Source organism: Phacochoerus africanus, chromosome 3 (assembly GCF_016906955.1).
Source record: "Phacochoerus africanus isolate WHEZ1 chromosome 3, ROS_Pafr_v1, whole genome shotgun sequence".
Taxonomy (NCBI): domain Eukaryota; kingdom Metazoa; phylum Chordata; class Mammalia; order Artiodactyla; family Suidae; genus Phacochoerus; species Phacochoerus africanus.
In genome coordinates this window covers 50,413,352-50,428,666 of record NC_062546.1, presented here as the reverse complement: position 1 = coordinate 50,428,666, position 15,315 = coordinate 50,413,352, and the positions used below count along the sequence as shown (strand labels likewise).

The following is a 15,315-nucleotide window of genomic DNA, read 5'->3' as shown; positions in this document are numbered from 1 at the left end:
TAGGCAACAGATACGTTTTCCTCTTACCACTCACCGCCCTCTGCAAGGAAGCTGATAAATTAAGTTGTTACATCCATATACTGTAGCGAGTGTCATTAAAAAGGATGGGAAGGATTCATAAACGCAGGAAGGATGGAAAATTTAAAAGCAAGTTGAAACCGGTATAAATAATAAATGTCACCTTTGGCTAAATTTTCTTCCAAATCAGATAGTGTCAGGGTCATGCAGGACCCTCTGACTCTCCCCCTTCAGCTGCCATTTTTAGGACATGTGAAGTGTCTTTATTTTTTAAAGTAGGTAGCATGTAGTCTAAAATGAAGAACAGTAGTTTAATTTTTTACCTTATTTTCTTTTTGAGTGCGTTCACGTCCATCTTTAGCTATTCTTTTTCATTGTTGATCTGGTCTGCTCTACTTACTCATCTCCTCCCATCCCATCTTACCATCCTGCTTCTTCCTCGGGCTGGAAGCCTAGCATCACCTGAGCACTGTCGTACTGGCCCATGTGGTCCCCCAAGAGCCAGGTCTTCCACCCGAGCCCAGGTGTGCCTCTCTCATCTGCACCTGGAGGCTCTCCTGCCCTCGGTTCATCCTGTGCAGCCTGAGAGCAGGTTTTCTAAGGCCTTCTTCTGTTCAACAGCTGTCCCTATTCCCCTCACCCTGCCCCCTTCAACTTACCTTCAAATGAAGTCTGCCCTTCACCTGAGAGGATTTGGGTTCCTTGTCTCTCATAACACCGGTCCTCCCACCATAACCTGCATGCGTGTCCATCACGGTTCCCACCCACTCTGCTCTCTTCAAACACACTTTATGCCTTTGTTCATCTACCTTCATCTGCCCCAAATGCTCTGCCCCTCATTTCATTTCTGCGAGTCCTCTTAGATCTTTCAAGATGCAGCCCACACCCTCCTAGTTACCGCCTTGCTGCAGAGCAGCTCATGTTGAAGGGATTTCAGCAAGTCTTTGTATCTGTGGTGGCTTCCACAACACCGCCCCTCCCGTGAGCCCTGGGGTTCAGGGACCCCAAGTCCATTTCCACTCGTTGCTCTGTGCTTGTTCAATTGGACAGGATTTCATGGACGCTTCCTGAGTTATACTGTTTCTGTTATAAAAAGTGGCTAAATTTTAGTCCTCTGCTGATCCATGTACTAGTTTTCTTCATGGTTAAGCAAGTCCTTGCTCTGGGCAGATGAAGAAAAATCTTTTATTAAAGGTAGAAGTTGATTAACTGAAACTTTGGAAGCCTTGCCAGCAAAACACTTGAAAAAATACTTGTCAAAAAACAAAACAAAAAAACTAAGCAGCTCATCTTTCACCACACTTGTTCATTCTTGGGAAGGAGAGTTCTCAAAATCAGTCATAATTCTTCACACTTCTGGAGGCTTTCAGCTGAGAGCCCTTTTAGTTTAACACTTGCTAATTAAATTTCCCAACACCTCCTTCCCCTGTTTCCAGCACTCAACACCTTGCTTTGAGCCCTTGACTCCAAGGCCATGGGTCTGTCCCCAGGAGGTGGGGGTGGCTGCAGGACCACAGAAGGGTTGCCACGGCTAGAAGCACTCCCTGTCTTTGAATCTACTGTGGTGTCCCTTTCCTGAAAGGATAACCCAGCAAAAGCCAGCATTTTCATTTCCTAATGTGAACTTAGAGCAGCCTTTGTGGGCCTGAGTCTTGCTTCCATCCGGATGTCATAACCAGGAGCCTCAAGATTGCATTCATACAGTCAGGCTCACGTGGTAATACGGCAGGCATGGTGAATTGTCCATCACACTGTGTTAACCTGCTTCTGCCAGAAAGGGGGGGGAGGGCACCCGGCTTTACAGACATTATCTAAAAAGGGTTTTGTGAAAGTCATCTTTTTTAAAATGTGAATGATTATTTTTCACTAACTTAAAGTTGAACTAGTATGTCTTGCAGGGTTCACTTTGCTATTATTTCAGCCCCCAGAATTCATCTGGTGTGTGTGCTTGTGTGAACCCTCTGCGTGGCATCCAATGCTGGGCTTTATATGACACCCCCTCGCAGGCGGCTCTGCTCCCTCAATGGGGGCATGAGAGTCATGGACGGTCCTATGTATTTTGTTCGTTGCTGTGTCCTCAGCTTCTAGAATATGGACTCAGCGCTCAAGACATATTTGTTGAGTGAATAAATGGGACTTTCTTACCGAGTATGAAAGATACATCAGAAGTAGTTCTCCGAGAGAACCCAGCTCCTCAGAAAACACACGTGATAAACAGACAGCAGTATCTGCAGCGTCGTGTGGCCGCAGATGGCCAGTGACAGGAAGGGGAGCTTGGATCCCATCTGTGTCCTTGTCACCAGGGAGGAATCACAGGCAGGAATCAGCTCTCTCACCTGCCCCTGTGGTTTCAGAGCAGTTCTTGTAATTTTCACATCTTCGTAAGGAAAACACCTTTATTTTGTTCGAATGTTAAGCTGTGGGTAATAACACCAGGGTTTTCTCACTCCTTGCATTTCAGTTGTTTGTATCCCAAGTTGCTTTGTGTACAAACACTCTTCATGGTGGGCGAGATCCACAGTCCTGTCTCTGCCTTAGAAATTCTCCAAACCCTGACAGTAAATAATTAGAAACTTAGGTTAAAAAAAAAAAAAAAAGGTTCAGGGGTTGTTTCCTTGTTTATTTTTGAAATCTATAAAAAAAACAAAGAGTCTATAGAGAACAAGGAGGCATCCCTCTATCTCAGCATAGACACTGCTTCTGAAAGCAGCAGACTCCTCTCAGAATGGCTGTAATCCACCAAGTTCATGTCTCTTCCAGGACTGTTCATGGAGACAGCACTGCTGTTTTTTTTGTTGTTGTTGTTGTTGTTGTTGTTGTTTTGTCTTTTTGTCTTTTTGCCTTTTCTAGGGCCACTCCTGTGGCATATGGAGGTTCCAAGGCTAGGGGTCCAACTCAGGATCCAAGCCACGTCTGCAACCTACACCACAGCTCACGGCAATGCCAGATCCTTAACCTGCTCAGCAAGGCCAGGGATCGCACCCGCAACCTCATGGTTCCTAGTCGGATTCGTTAACCACTGCGCCACAATGGGAACTCCCAGCATTGCTGTTCTTTAATTGCACTGGTTCCCTCAGGCTGTGGCTGTTCCTTGCCTAGAAGAGTTCACTTGGAGTCTAATCTCACTTTCAAAATATGCTTGTCCGTCATCACAAGCCTGCATAATAAACTCACTATCATTTCCAAGTTTCAAGAAAATAAATATCAGAATGATTTTTGGTATTTTGATAGCCTCACTTCCTTATAACTTATTTTTACTTTATTCAGTTCCCTTTGCACCTAAAAATGTTTAAATTGATCTACATGCGTCTGGTACATTTGGAAACTTATCAGGATTGGGAGGCAGGTCCAGATGTAAACCTTACAAAGCTCCAGCTCTTTGAAGCACAGTAGGCCAGGTACTCCGGGGCCCTTTAAGAAGCCCCTTTAAAGAAATTCTCCTGCTAGCCTTGTACTGGGCCCCAGCAATTTGGCTTTATGCTTCTTCATTAGCAGTTAAAGTGAAGATACTGTTAGCTTCAGGATATTTTTCATGTGACAATTAAGATGTTTTCACTGGCTTAACTTTTGTTTTGCATTTTTCATTTTGTTTTGTTTCTTTTTTATTTTTGGTTGTGCTTTGGCATTCAGAGTTCCCAGGCCAGGGATCAGATCCAAGCCAAGGTTGCAACCTAAGCCACAGCTCTGGCAGTGCCGGATCCTTAACCCACTGTGCCAGGATGGGGCTTGAACCTGCATCCCAGTGCTCCCAAGATGCCTCCAATCTCACTGCACCACAGCAGGAACTCCCAGTGGCTTAATTTTTAATTCTTAGACCTGAGTAAGGAAAAGGAGCCTGCAGCAGCCCAAACCTGCTACCAATGTGCCTGGGCTACAAGAGATTTACTGAGGAGGGTCCTGAGGTCAGTCTGATAGACGTGCCCAGATTTGCTGTAGAGCCAGGTTGGGAGCCTGGTGGGCAGCACATCGAGGTGTGTCACATGGGCCAACAGACCTAAGGTGGGAAAGTTTTCTTTGGCCATTGTGGCACTATTTTCACTGAGTTGTGAATGGATTTAGGGAAGACCAGCAGGGCCCCACCACTCCCCATTACATTACAGCTAGAGCTGTCCTCATTTGTGCTGTTGGCCTGGCCCCAAAGGCATTGAGTTCACCACCCTGTATACAGGCTACAGACAGTTACCCAACTCTCTTTGTCTTGAGTCTTCGAACGTGGGCTTTGCAATCAGCTGTCTCTTCCTGGTTAGAAACTTTGAGGTATGTGTGTTTGTAGGTGCCAGTCCCGCAGGAAAAAAAGTCCATTTTCCTGATGGCTCAACCCAGATGCCGAGTAAAGTTCCCTTACCTGAATGGCCTGGCACTCAGCCGCATGTCCACTCCCGAATGTCATGCTGGAGAAAGCATAGGCTCTGGCTCAAGGCAGACAGGACCCACACCAACCACACGGCTGGAAGTTCACTTTTAGAAACAACACATGTCCATTCTAACAAGACACATACATTTCTTGGGACAGAATATTTATAAGTTTAGAAAAACTGGGACATTCTTGAGGCATAATGCATCTTTTTCTGAATTCCTAATTTTTGGTGGCATGTAAAATGGCATGATGCCTTCTGAAATTTCTGTCTCTGAGAGTAAGAGCACAGTCCACACAGAGTCACTAAGGAAATGAAAAACAGCTCATGTCCAGCAGTGCACATTTATATAAATTTCAGATTGCAAGCCCTCAGTTTTATTGTTGGGCTCTTTGTTGCGTGGTCCTGGAAGGGGTAGGTGGGTGGATGGTTTGGTGTATTTCTTTCTGAACAGATTCTCTGGTTGTGATCCTGGTTGTGTTTCTATTTGCCAACATCAGATAAGGAATCTTCACATTATCAACCACTTTTCCTCTCACAGGAGCAGTGCAGGGGCACATCCACCTCTGAAACAAAATAATTCAGCTGCTTTTGTAAGGGCCTTGGTCATAAAAATGTAAAGATAGCAGTGATTACCCTTTTCCTCCCTCCTGAGAGCAAGGGAGAAATTCCATTAACTTACCTGGAGATGAGGAGCAAGACTTGGTTTTAGTAACAGGGTCCAGCCTGGATCCAGTGCCATCTCCTTTAGAGAAAACATCACAAAGGTGATTGACTGTAGGTCTGGACCTGAGAAGCAAAGATGTGGCAGATTAGTAGACTTCTTGGGGAAATTTAGGAATTTTCTTTTTCTAGTAGGAGACTAAGTAGAGACCCAAGAACAGCAGTTGTCTAGGCAGGCAAGTCCGGGTAGGCCCAGGGGGGATTCTCCCATTGCCACCTGGAATTGCACTCTGTGTGACCTGAGGAGAGAAGGCCCGGGAGCTCTGGATTTTCAGCTGTAAATCACAACAGTCACTTTGGAAGGGGGAGAAGCTTAGCAACAGGGTGCCTAGAATCAACTTTAAATAGATGATTGAGACGCAGAACAGCCAGTCCTGGGACCTGTGGTGACTCCCTGTCCCCAGTCCCTCCTGAGGCCCAAAATGTCTCCTCCAAGGAGGGTCACTGCTTTGGGTTAAGGTATTGTCTGCAAGAAAAGACCAATACTGGAGTTCCCGTCATGGCGCAGTGGTTAATGAATCTGACTAGGAACCAGGATGTTGCGGGTTCGATCCCTGGCCTCCATCAGTGGGCTCAGGCATTACCGTGAGCTGTGGTGTAGGTCACAGACAAGCAAGAGCTTGGATCCTGCATTGCTGTGCCTGTGGTGTAGGCTGGCAGCTGTAGCTTCAATTCGACCCCTAGCCTGGGAACCTCCATATGCCATGGGTGCAGCTCTTAAAAAAAAAAAAAAAAAAAATCCAGGTACTAATACAGACTGGGTTTATATAAAGAAAGAATTTTGAGAGCTAGAGCAATGAAGTGTGAAGAGTGAGAAAGGCAGCAATATTTTTAAAATTCACCCTCAGGAATTGAGAAAACTCTCCTTGATGCCCCAGCCTATTCTCCACAGCACTGCAGGGGGTCCACTTGCTGGTCCTGGCAGCAGGGGGGTGCTGGCACCTGGCAGGCGGAAGCAGGATGGGTGGCTATTCAGCCCTCCTTGCTCTCTGAAGGGCCCGAGGGTGTGCTGGGGCAGTGACATCAGGCTGAGCTGCCACCTGGCAGAGGCATCAGGCCAGGGCCACAGGATGGAGACAAAGATGCCCTCAAAACGCTTTCTACCAACCCAGTGCTTTTTGTCTGTATTAGGTCTTTTGACTTCTTCTTCTTATACTCAAAGAAATAAGCTTTTTATTTTATTTATTTACTTATTTATTTATTTATTTATTTTTAGGGCCACACCTGTGGCATATGGAAGTTCCTAGGCTAGGGGTCAAATTGGAACTATAGCTGCCAGTGTACACCACAGCCACAGCAACACAGGATCCGAGTCACGTCTTCAACCTATACACAGCTCATGGCAACGCTGGGTCCTTAACCCACCGAGCGAGGCAGGGGATGGAACCTGTATCCTCATGGATTCATTTCCACTGAGCCACAACACAAACACCTAGCTTTGTTTTTAACAGAAGTCGCAAAGTTCATTTAGAGAGCAACTGAGCCAAAAGGTAGGCTGAAATGTAAGAGAATTCACCTGGCCGCAGGTTTTCTCAGAAAGCCATGAACACAAACTGTACAAACCAAAAGTGCGTCTATTTGCTGTATCTTGATGGTGGGTTACCAGTGCATGCCGAAGCCTGACATGGGAGTAACATAGGGGAAAAACGTTGAAATTTTCTTTTAAAAATATTAAGTCCTATTGCATCCCTTCCCCTTTTTCTATCACCTAAAGCAGACAGCACCCTTCCCACACCCCCTAAAAGGGCCATAACTAACCAGGAAAGTCAGAGAAAGGAAAGGATCTTTTTTTTTTTTTTCTGTCAAGTTTCCTTAAGGGAAGCTTCAGGCAAGATATAAACCAGAAATTAGCAGGGCAACTAGGTTCAAGATACAAAATCTTTCTTCTAGTATTAAAACATAGCTGAAAACCTAGATACCTTGTATTAGTCTGGAAGGCAAATATAAATATTATCCCTTATATTTTTATATTTTAGTTTTCAAAACAGTTGTTTGTTCTCCCTTTAAGTTTCTCTGAAATTAATAAACATTGATATCCTCAAAAAAAAAAAAAATGTAAGTCCTAGGCTGGCTTTCAGATAGGACCTTTGAGAAAGCTCCGTTTTGAATGTTTTGCTTTCTGAAGTTCTCCAGTGGTGAGGGTGAGGGTCGAGGAGAAAGGCTGCAGACGAGTTCTGCCTTGTCCCATGGAGTGCATAGCGCAGATGAGCACTCTTTATTTCAAGTAAGCAGTTCCTTCAAGAGCTCCTGGTTTTGTTGGCTTGTTTTAATTACTTTCTTTGTTTTGCAGTGTAGAGATCCAGGAGCAAACAGTTTTTTTGCTATGTGCGTGACAGTTTGGCATGCCTCACATTTTGCGTTAGGGAGCCTTTTGCCTGCCTACTTGGGAGCCGGAAAGGTCAGGAGGGATGTGTTCCAAACTTGTTGCTGGAGCATCGCTGTGAGGTCTGGTTGCAGATAGCAGTGCCAGGTTAGAATTGCCATTGCAGTTTTCTTTTCATTCAGTGGTTACTATCCTATTCGCGTATCAGAGGTCAAAAGGAGATAGATAGCTGTTATGTTAAATGAAATGAAACATGCAGAATTCAGGAAACTAGAACCTGATAAGTCAGATGCAAGTACATTTATATGTGAATATGACTAAATTTCTTTTCAAATAATAACAATACTCAGGATTATTTCTTTAGCACTTAACATCATTCAGCCTAAGCCATAGCTTGTTTGGCCTTTGTATGTATGTATGTATGTATGTATGTATTTACTTATTTACTTATTTATTTATTTTTCTTTTCAGGGCTGCACCCTTGGCATATGGAAGTTCCCAGGCTAGGGGTCGAATCAGAGCTGCAGCTGCCAGCCTGCACCACAACCACAGCAATGCTAGATCCGATCCGCATCTATACCCTACACCATAGCTCACAGCACCCCCTGATCCTTAACCCACTGAGCAAGGTCAGGGATCAAACCTGTGTTCTCATGGATGCTAGTTGTGTTCGTTACCACTGAGCCACAATGGGAACTCCCAGACACTGTATTTTTTATTCTTCCCCAGTAGGCATGGCTAGGGACCTTTTTTGTTCATATTTGAGGAATATTCTTACAGTTGGTTGAAGACCCACTTAATTAACATTGCAAAAACGTGTAGTAAGGAGGTGCCAGAGTGAGGAAAGAACTTGCTTTTAGTAGGAAGAAAGCCATTAAGCATTTGCACTGCGTTTGGCCAAGATCTCCATGTGTTGGCTAATCGCAGTATCTTGCATGTTGTAGGTTTATAGAGAAGGACCAAGAGAGCTGTACTCCAGCCCCTATGAAGAGTAAGCAAATGGTATAAAACTATTAATGGATGTAATAAAATACTCAGTGACTTAATTCTTATTATGTGACCACAGTATGGCTTAGAGTGAAATAACACCCATCAATAATTTGTTGAATATTCAGAGAAAACCTAACAAAACTACATTATACCAAAGCCTATTAATTAAGCATATCTATTCATAAATAAAATTAAGATAGGAAGTGCGTGTACAACTCAATCAGGATTTTTTTTTATTGAAGTATAGTTGACTTATAATTCTGTGTTAGTTTCTGGTGTACTGTAAAATTGTTCAATTATACATATATATGAATATATGTTTTTTCATGTTATTTTCCATTATGGTTTATTATAGGATATTGAATATAATTCCCTGTGCTAGGACCTTGTTGCTCATCTATTCTTTATATAGTAGCAAGTACCAAACTCTTAATTTATCCCTCACTCCCCTTTCCCCTTTGGTAATCATAAACTTGATTTCTGACTATGAGTCCGTTTCTGTTTTGTAAATAAGTTCTCTTGTATCATTTTTTTAGAGTCCACATATAAGTGATATCATATGATGTTTGTCTGAGTTACTTCATTTGGCATGATAATCTCTAGTTTCATCCATGTTGCTGCAGATGGCATTATTTTGTTCTTTTTATGGCTGAGTAATATTCTGTTGTGTGTTATATACCACATCTTCTTTATCCACGCCTCTGCTGATGGACATTCAGTTTGCTTCCATGTCTTGGCTATTGTAAAGAGTGTGGTGGTGAACACTGGGGTGCATGCATCTTTTCAAATTAGAGTTTTCTCTGGATATATGCCCAGAAGCGGTGATGCTGGATCATATGGTAGTTCTATTTCTAGTTTTCTCAGAAAACTTCATACTGTTCTCCATAGTGGCTGCACCAGTTTACATTCCCACTAACAGTGTAGGAGGGTTCCCTTTTCTTCACACCCACTCCAGCATTTACTGTTTGCAGATTTTTTTTTTTTTTTTGAATCTTTAGGGCCGCACCCACAGCATATGGGGATTCCCAGGCCAGGGGTTGAATCAGAGCTGCAGCTGCTGGCCTATGCCACAGCCACAGGATCCGAGCTACACCACAGCTCACGGCAATGCTAGATCCTTAACCCACTGAGCAGGGCCAGGAATTGAACCTGCATCCTCATGGATACTAGTCAGGTTTTTTTTACCACTGAGCCATGACAGGAACTCCTGTGTATGGACTTTTTGATGAAGACCAGTCTGACCAATGTAGCTTTGATTTGCATTTGTCTAATAATTAGCATCTTTTCATATGCCTTTTGGACATCTGTCTGTCATCTTTGGAGAAATATCTATTTAGGTCTTCTGCCCATTTTTGGTTGGGTTGTTCAGGGGTTTTTATTATTATTGAATTGTATGAGCTGTTTATATATTTTGGAAATTCAGCCCTTGTCAGTTAACCAGGATATTTTTTTTATGAGTGAGTCCAAGCTGAGTGTTGACCATTTTGTTAGTCTGCGACTAATAGAAAACTCTACTAAGAATTTAAACAGTGCAACATTCTTTATCTCACTTAAGGAAACTGAGTAAATCATCACTGGATGCTTGGGAGTTGTGACCAAGGATTATGATCTTTCTAGATGTCAGATTTGCTGTCTTTAGCACATTGGCTTTTTTGTTTTCATGCTTATCATTTCATGGTTTCAAAATGCCTGCCCTAGCCCCAGACATTTCACCTCCCACCTTTTATCAGGGCAGCAAAAGCTGCTTCCTAAGGAAGTACCCTAGTCTGCTCTCATGACGTGTCTCCTTCTGTGTGGTCTCAGCCACACGGCTACAGGGGTGACTGCAAGGGGACAAGGTTGTCATGTCTGGGTTAGACCACAATTCCTGTCCTGGCACCCTTCATGAAAACCACAGCTTCATTAGCTGGAAGAAAAGGCTGCTAGGGAAGTTGCAAACAGTGTCTGCTGCTCTATCCTCTACTGGCTTCTTTGGCCAAGATTGGAACATGGTCCTCAAGTTTTCAGTCTCTGAACTGGCACATCGGGTTAAAAAGCGATCGACAAACACATGTCCTACTGCTGCTCTGCTTTTCCCCACACACCAGCTCTAATCTAAAACTTAAATTTCACCATTGGCCTTAGAGAGAAGATGAGAGTCGTGTCTTCTCTGAAAGGAAGAGAGGAAATAAAAGATACCACACAGCTGCATTCAGAAGAGATCTGTCTTTCCCTCCACAGGCAGAGGAGCAGGGGCAGCTAGGGAAGGGACTTTGAGCATCCCCCTGCCCCTCCTGCTCAGCTCAGAGCTGCATGTCTTGGCTCAGAGCCAACCTTTCTTGGCCCCCAAAGCCTCTGGTTTGGGATTTACATATTTAGGTGAGTCTGTAATCCCAGAAGGACATGGATTACAGTTCTTCCAATAATCCTGATTTAGAGATATGTTTTTCTAAAATAGTTTGAAGAGGCATTTGGCTTGGCTGCAGAGCATGGTAGAAAGCAAAGCTATATTCCTGGGTTTGGTAGCCTCTGTCCCTGAAACCTTTTTAGTTCAGGAATAGAGCACAGCCCTTTGGAAGTTCCTTGACAAACCCACGTTGGTGTTCTCTTATTTCACTCAGCACCTGAACAGTCGTAGTTTCTGTTCCCCCTTCACCCTTGTCTTTGTCTTTTCTCCTCATCTGATGACTCATATACTGCCACTCCTCTGGTGTGCCTTTTGTGTGTTGATTGACACCTTGATGTAATTTATTGGAGACAGCAGCTTTGCAGCTGGAGCTGCAGAATGAGTGGATGAAGTTGCTTTTCTTCATATATATTTTTAGATGAATTCTCCCAGTAGTGTCAGTTTCTTCAAAAACTGTTAGAAATTGGGACCAGGCACCTTCTCTCCTTTTGTCCCCTTTCAAGTCATCTCAAAAGATTGTCCTTCATACCCCTTTCATTGCATAAATGCCCTAGCTTTGTGAAACAGTAAGCCTTACATTGGTTTTCTGAATCTATTTTTAAATTGCCTTTAGATCATTCTGCTAAACCTTGTTCATATTGAGAGTAGTTCTTTCCTGCATGTTAATCTTGCCACCAAGGCAGTTTAGAGACAGATTAAGTCTCTAAATTCCTTAGAATGAGTAAGACTTTAGATTTCACTGACGCATAGACCACTGTGTAATGCTGATGACATTTTTTTATTAGCAAGTGTCCTTATTAAACCCTTGGTAGCTTTCTGAGAAAAGCTTAGTATTTCACTCTTTTACTTTGTTACTTCTTTATTAAAATTGGAATGTGCATCAATTAGTGATGCTTTCATCTGCAATTATCAGTACCTGACACACATGAGAAGGGGCTCCGCATTACTAATCACCAAGGAAATGCAAATGGAAACCACAGTGAGGTAGCACCTCACCCCTGCCAGAACAGCTGTTACTTAAGTGAACACAAAAAACAATGTTGGTGAGGATGTGGACGAAAGGAAACCCTAGTACACTGTTGGTGGGAATGTAAATTGGTTCAGTCAATGAGGAGTGATGAATTAGGAGTTTGGGATTAGCAGATACACACCACTATATAGAAAATAGCTAAACAGGGAGTTCCCGTCGTGGCGCAGTGGTTAACGAATCCGACTAGGAACCATGAGCTTGCGGGTTCGGTCCCTGCCCTTGCTCAGTGGGTTAACAATCTGGCGTTGCCGTGAGCTGTGGTGTAGGTCGCAGACGCGGCTCGGATCCCGCGTTGCTGTGGCTCTGGCGTAGGCCGGTGGCTACAGCTCTGATTCGACCCCTAGCCTGGGAACCTCCATATACCGCGGGAGCGGCCCAAGAAATAGCAACAACAACAACCAAAAAAAAAAAAAAGAAAATAGCTAAACAACAAGGAACTATATTTAATATCTTATAATAAACTAATTGGGAAATGAATCTGAAAAGGGATATGGATGATTGATGTACACTCACACACACACACACAACTGAGTCACACACACTACTGGTACACCTAAAACCAATACAACTTTGTATGTCAACTATACTTCAATTTAAAAAAAAAAGGTGGTGGGGAGAGTTCCCATCATGGCTCAGCAGAAACATGAAAATACAGGTTCCATCCCTGGCCTTGAACAGTGGGTTGGGGATCTGGCATTGCCGTGAGCTATGGTGTAGGTCACAGACCCAGCTTGGATTCTGCTTTGCTGTGGCTGTGATTTAGTCTGGCAGCTGTAGCTCTGATTCGGCCCCTAGCCTGAGAACTTCCATATGCCACAGGTGCAGCCCTAAAAAAAGGAGAAAAAAAGAATGGTGAACCCATTGTGGAAAACAAACAGTATAGCAGTTCCTCAAAAAACTAAAAATAGAACTACCATATGATCTGGCAAGATAGAGCAAGGTGATCATTTTGAAATGTATAGAGATATTGAATCCCTGTGTTGTATACTTGGAACTAACAGTGTTATAGGTTAATTATATATCAAAAACAAACAGACAATCTCAGAAAAACAGACCAGATTTCTGTTACCAGAGGTGGGATTAGGGGAGGGGAAATTGGATGAAGGCAGTCAAAAGGTACAAACTTCCAATTGTAGGTAAGTAATGAAGCAAATGATAAATATAATTAGCACTGATGTATGTTATATATATAAGTTGTTAGGAGAGTAAATCCTCAGAGTTCTCATCACAAGGAAGAACATTTTTTTTCTATTTCTTTAGGTTTGTATCTATATGAAATGATGGATGTTCACTAAACTCACGATCATTCTTTCATGATGTATGTAGAGCAAATCATTCTACCATACACCTTAAACTTACACAGTGCTGTGTGTCAATTATATCTCAGTAAGATTGAAAGAAAAAATGTGGGGGGAAAAAAATAACTGAAAAACAGTGGCTTAACCCCAAAGGATTTTTATTCTTCAGACATAGCAAGATAGTCAGAGGCAGTAGGGAATCATAGCCTTGGATCTAGCTCATTGGGTCATCAAGAACCCAGGCTCAGAGTTCCCGTTGTGGCGCAGTAGTTAATGAATCCGACTAGGAATCATGAGGTTGCAGGTTCGATCCCTGCCCTTGCTCAGTGGGTTAACGATCCGGCATTGCCGTGAGCTGTGGTGTAGGTCGCAGACTCGGCTCGGATCCCGAGTTGGTGTGGCTCTGGTATAGGCTGGCAGTTACAGCTCCCATTAGACCCCTAGCCTGGGAACCTCCGTATGCCACGGGAGCGGCCCAAGAAATGGCAAAAAGTCCAAAAAAAAAAAAAAAGAACCCAGGCTCTTTCTGTCTATTTGTCCTCAGGCCTAGTATGTGGTCCTTTTGCCTTCATGCCTACTGCCACAAGTCAGAGGGGTGGGGAGAGCTAAGAGTGAGGGGCTAGCAGCAGTGGCTTCTCTGAAGCCTGTCCCTTTTATCAGAAAGCAAAACCGCTTTCCCAGAAGCCTACCAGGAGATTTCTCCTTACATGTCATTGGCCAAAATAGTACACAGCCCATCTTACCCTGTAAGGGGGCTGGGAAAATAAGTGTTTGGGTTTTTTTCAGCCTTTGTAGTGGGAGGGACATGGGAGAAGAGGTGCTTAAGAATGGCTTTTGATTGGTTCAACCTAGTGTCTGTCAGAATAGACATCCTAAATACACATTCATGTGCGTGTTTTCATATCCAGGGAGGAAATGCAGCTGAAGAGTGTGGGCTCTCCAGTTAGATTTCCTGAGTCCAAATCCCAGATTCACACCTTTGCTCTGACTCAGGGCATGACTCTGTCTCTATTTCCTTTACTGTAAAATGGGGTGATAATGTACCAATTGTATGTGCTTCTCATATTCACAACCTGCCGCTAGCATGCGGGCACCCCATAAATGTCATCAGCCAAAGCTCAGCACCCCACACCAACCAGACCCAGAGCAAGCCTCATGACTAGCAGCTTCTCCCTACTTTTGAACAAAACAACTCAACTCGAAAGAATAGCTTCAAGCAGCTTAATAATTATTAATTCAAAACTGAGATATACAAAATCTCAGTCTGACAAGCACAATCCCTAAAAGATTTATAGTCATAACAGACTTTGCCTGCCTTTGTTGGAACAATTTATAACTGACATTTTTTTTTGTTTAAAAATAAAATACTTCAGGCCTTCCATAAATTTTTCGTGTGTTGAAGCAGTGTGATGACTTATTTTGACTAGAATCTATCAAATCAAGAATCTGAGACCCTTCTATAATCTGCAATGTATGTGTGTGTGTATGTGTATATATATATAATATATACATATAGTGGCTTCGTAGAAACTTTTTAAAAAGCACCAATTAGGGTAAAAGAAAATATCTCTGTAGTTTCCTTCTCAATTACTCCTAGAAAAAGATACCCAGAGATGGGAGAATCAAGGATCCATTTTAAAACATACTAGACATTCAACAAACAGTTGTTAAAAAAAAAAAATGCATGACAAAAAAAGCATGCAAAAATCATTTCAGGTTTTGTAAGAAACCATAGTACTCTGAGAAGTTGGTAATCCTAGCAGAAAAGCAGCGGCAGGAAAGCCAGAGCAGCTTCTAGGAAGTGTCCGTGGTCTCCAAGGGGAGGAAAAGATGGAGCTTCACCACAAACTGCTTCCTCAGGTCGGGAGTGCCCCAGTGGCTCAGGGTGTTAAGAGCTCAGCATTGTCACTGCTGTGGCCATGGGTTCAACTCCTGGCCAGGAAGCTTCCCCATGCCAAGGGCATGGCCCCTCCAAAAAAGAAAAACAGAGAGCCTCCAGGCCAGGTCAAGGGGAGCAGGGCGGCCCCATGGCTGTGACCTGAGCCTGAGGGCGGCTGATCTCCTAGACCAGAGCCACAACCCCCCAGCCCCCTCCACCCCCCAGGCCCCTCCACCCCGCCAGGGCTTTCCGGGTCTGAGTGTCCAGGAAGCAAAGCAGAACTGAACCCTGACCGTCTTCTCTGCTGGCACAG

At 43.6% G+C, this 15,315-nt stretch overlaps 1 protein-coding gene across 1 annotated transcript in view; it reads left to right on the top strand.

Moving 5' to 3' along the window:
- The window catches only part of PSD3 (pleckstrin and Sec7 domain containing 3), a 441,162-nt gene that overhangs the window by 417,948 nt on the left and 7,899 nt on the right, over positions 1–15,315 (top strand). The gene's annotated exons all lie outside the window — the stretch shown is intronic.